Here is a 4,733-nt window from a genome sequence, read left to right on the forward strand (position 1 = left end):
CTTGAACTGCAGTTCAAATGACTCTGCAGTCTGGTGCATTAACCCCCAACACCACAGCAGGGCTCATGTAGTGGGGTTCAATGAGGGTGGCAGTAGGAAGACCAGTGAGGAAACTGTCCCATCAGGAAGTGATGGTGGCCTGGCCTAGGATGGAAGCAGCCAGGAGGGCCAATTCTGGTGTGTCCTGAAGGCAAGACAACCTCCCTTGTTAAAACAGTGAAGGTAACAAGAGCTTAGCATGGTGTGGATGGAAGTTTGGGACTTGAACTGTGGGCAGGCGGATGGACCAGTTACCAAGAAGGAAAGATGGGACTGGGCAGGCTACGAGTCGGGACTCAGGGCTCTGGTGTGGATGAGTTAAGATTGAAAGGTCCGTTAGATGTCAGGTGGTGCAGGCCTAAAACAAAGCTGAAGCTTGGGGCTCAACATAAGGCAGAGGTAGAAATTTGGGATGTGGAGGGTCAGAGAAAAAGAGGAAGAACACCCCACTCCCCCCACCCCCAGCAAGATGGATTGGCAAAGTGGCAGCATCAATGGGCTCAAGCATGGCAATTGTGAGGTTGGCCCAGGATTGGGCACTGTTTCTTTTTGTTGTGCATAGGGTCGCTATGAGTCGGTACCGACTCGATGGCACCTAACAACCATAAGAAGCAGTTAGTTTCCAAGTCGTGGACCTGGTATGCACACCCACTGTGGAGAGGAGACTCAGCAGAGGCCAGGGCACCTTCACCTTTTCAAGTCAAGAGAAGGAGGCTGCCAGCAAGTTGGATTCAGAAGTCTTAGGAAACCCATGGAATAACAGATATCTTTTTGGTTGGATCGAGTCCCTGAGTGGTCCAAATAGTTACCATACTCCACGGCTAACCAAATGGCTGGAGGTCCAAGTCCACTCAGAAACACCTTGGAAGAAAGTCCTGGAGGTCCTATTTCTGAAAAGTTGGTCATTGAAAACCCTAAAAGGTATATGGAATCAAATGGACAACAGCAACTTGAGAGATTTGATAGGAGACTTAGGGTGCAGTGAGTTTATGTGGATGGGGGAAGAACAATTCAGAAAAAGAGGGTGGGAATGGTTACGTCACTTGGATATAATTAGGTCACTGAGCAAGCAAGACATGTAGAAATGGTTGCATTGGCATATGCTCTACTGTGTATATTTTCAACAATAGCAAAAATAAGTTAAAAAAATATATAGAAACCCCTGTGGAGAACAGCTCTAGCCGGATGCACACAGGGTTGCCATAAATTGAAATCAACTCGATGGCAACTGGTTTTGTTTTGTTTTTTGCCTGGATAACTTGGCAGCTCTGACAAAGGCAGGAGCCAGGTCATCTCCCAGCCAGAGAAAAGGTCCCTGGTGTTGAGCACTTGACACTTTGTAAGTGTCCTGTTGTACAGACAGTTACTACATCACAGGAATATAGCCAGGGAATGCTGTAAACACTTTGCTTGTATGTTAGTTGTTGTTGTTGTTAAAAAGACTTCAAAGAGCTCCTGAAACATGGAATTACAAGTGTAAGAAAAGACACTTCCAAAGGACTCCACTCAGCTGGGTTCAAGAATGCATTGCAGTGGCCACACAGAACTCCGACACCATATTCACACTTATGGGGTTTATTAGGGAAGTGAACAGGTTACAATTCAGGGTCAGAAATGCTAAGGGCGCAGTTCTTCCCCTTAGGACAGTCTCCCTTCTGCTGAGCCCACAGGCAGGCCTCCGCGACTCCTTGGCCTGGCCTCTGCCCTGCCCTAGTCCAGCAGTTTAACAGCGTTTTTTAAGGACTGCTGATAAATGCACATAGGACATGCCATTCCCCCATAAGACTCAGCCTGAAGGCACTCGGCTCTAACTCCATGGGTCAGCAAGCCTAGTTCTCCAACTAAGTGCCTGGGGACACCCCACTCTGTAAGCAAGTCTCCTGCCCTAAGTCACTCGGTTTTATTTGCTGGGAACCCACTGCTTCGTCTCATGCTCTGGCTCTTGGTTCTACTGCTGTATCTCTACCACTTCACTGGTGTTACAGCATTCTGGGTCAAGGAGGTTCAGTGTGCAGGTATGTCAGGGTCCAAAGAACATACTCCACTCCCTTGGCTTCTTGATGGTAGTGAGCGCTCACCTTGCTTCTGAGATGGCTCCTGTTATACCCATATTCCAAGTGTTTACAATGACAATGAACTCTGTTAAAAATCACTCACAATTGAATCATGTAATCAATCCACGTCTTCCCCCACTTTCTCTTACTTACCCTGACCCATCAGGAAAAGGACATTTGAAGGGAGTTACGAAGACTCTGGTAGAAGAAGCCCCTCATGTTCACTTATTTAATCAAACAACAACCCTGGGAGCAAAGTACCAGCATCAATGACTGCTTCACAGGTGAGGCTGAGGGAAAGGACAGAGTCTCTCACCTGCCTCCTCTGGGCCAGTCCTCCCAGGATTTTTCCAGCCTTGACCTTGCAGGATGATAGGCCCTTGACCTCTGCCCAGCCCTTGTCAGTTGCAGGTAAGTGAAGGTCATGCTTCCAAAACAATGGTGTCCAGCACCCGCATTCAATGCCCAGCTCCCATCCTCCCATTCCCCAGGAGCCCAAGGCAGGAACTGGATGAGGAAGGTCCAGAACATCCCCTTCCTGTTCGGAATCAGGAAAGGCTTCTGGAAGAAGCAGGGATGGTAGGGTGAGGACAGGAGAGGGGCTGGGAAGCATGGCAGACAAAGGCAGAGGACTTGTGGGAATCTTGGTGTGGCGCTGTGGGTTAATGGTTGGTTTGAACCGCGAACCAGCCACGCCTCGGAAACCCTACACAGGGTCTCTGTGAGTTGGAACGGAACTGACCTGACTGTACTTAACAACAACAACAACAACATAGTCCATGTGCTGGTGTGGCACTGGACTGCTGTCAGCAAGGTTGGCGTTTCAAACCCACCAGCCACTCCTTGGAAAAACGATGCAGGGTTCCTGTGAGTTGGAACGGATTTGACAGCACTTACCAACAACATAGTGTATGTTTAAGGTGTACTAGTGCTGCAGTGGGTAAAGCCATTGGGTCCTAATTGGAAGGTTGGCAGTTCCAACCTCCCAGCTGCTCTGAGGGAGAGCGATGTGGCAGCCTGCTTCAGTGACGACTACATACAGTGTCATACAGTGGCACTGGGTTGATAGTGAATGATCATTTAAAGAACTGCCAGACGGCTTCTCAAAAACAGCATACCATTTTATAGTCGCACCGGCAGCGAAAGAGGATTCCAATTTCTTCACAATCTTTGCCAACGTCTGCATTCTAGCCACCCTAGGGACTTGTGTGTGTGTGTGTTTTAAGCACCATTTAAAAATAACAGCTTTATTTAGCTATGATTCACATTCAATAAAATTCACCCTTTTAATGTATAGAATTCATTGGTTTAGTCTGTTCACCAAGTTGTGCAACCATCACCACTTTCTAACTCCAGAACAGTTTCCTTACTCCCAGAGGGAACCCTGCGCCCACTATCCATCACCCTCCATTTCCCCACTCCTGGTCTCTGGAAACCATGAATCTTCTTTGTCTCTCTGGATTTACCTACTGCTTTTTTTTTTTTTTTTTCTTTTTTGTAATGTAAATGGTTTCACAGGGAAGAACACACTCGGCATTTCTCAAGCTGAGGGAAGTGAAGAAAAAATTCAAGCCTTGACTTGAAATATTGAAGGATTCTCTGGGCAAAATACTGAGTCATGCAGAAAGCATCAAAAGAAGATAGAAGGAATACTCCGAGTCACTGTACCAAAAAGAAATGGTCGATGAGCAACCATTTCAAGAGATAGCATATGATCAAGAACCAATGATCCTAAAGGAAGAAGTCCAAGGTGTACTAAAGGCATTGGCAAAGAACAAGGCTCCAGGAATTGATGGAATACAATTAAAATCTTTTAACAAACTGATGCGGCACTGGAGGCACTCACTCATCTATGCCAAGAAATTTGGAAGACAACTAACAACTACCTGGCCAACTAACTGGAAGAGATGCGTATTAGTGCCCATTGCAAAGAGAGGTGACCCAAAGGAATGTGGAAAATATCATTGATATCCCATGTTAGTAAGGTTTTACTAAATCCAAAAATAGCTGCAACCATACACTGACAGGGAACTTCCAGAGGTTCCATCTAGATTCAGAAGAAGACATGGACAAGGGATATCATTGCTGATGTCAGATGGATCTTGGCTGAAAGCAGAGAATACCAGAAAGACCTGTGCATTATCAACTATGCAAAAGCTTTCGATTGTGTGGATCATGACAAGCTCTGGACAACACTGCAAAGAAGGACTACTCTAGAACACTTAATTGTGTTCACAAGGAACGTGTACATAGACCAAGAGGCAGTTGTTTGAACAGAACATGGAAACACAGAATGGTTTAAAATTAGGAAAAGTGTGTGCCAGGGTTGTATTCTTTCACCATATTTATTCAGTCTCTATGCCGAGCAAATAATCAGAAAAGCTGGATTACATGAAGATAAATGTGGCATCAGGATTGGAGGAAGACTCATTAACCACCTGCGATAAGTAGATGATACAGCCTTGCTTGCTCAAAGTGAAGAGGACTTAAAATACTTATTGATGAAAATCAAAGACCACAGCCTTCAGTATGGGTTGCATCTCAATGTAAAAAAAAAACAAAAATCCTCACCACTGGACCATTATACAACATCCCTATAAATGGAGAAATATGGAAGTTGCCAAAGACTTTATTATGCTC

This window comes from Chrysochloris asiatica, unplaced genomic scaffold (assembly GCF_000296735.1).
Source record: "Chrysochloris asiatica unplaced genomic scaffold, ChrAsi1.0 scaffold00040, whole genome shotgun sequence".
NCBI classification, from domain to species: Eukaryota; Metazoa; Chordata; class Mammalia; order Afrosoricida; family Chrysochloridae; genus Chrysochloris; species Chrysochloris asiatica.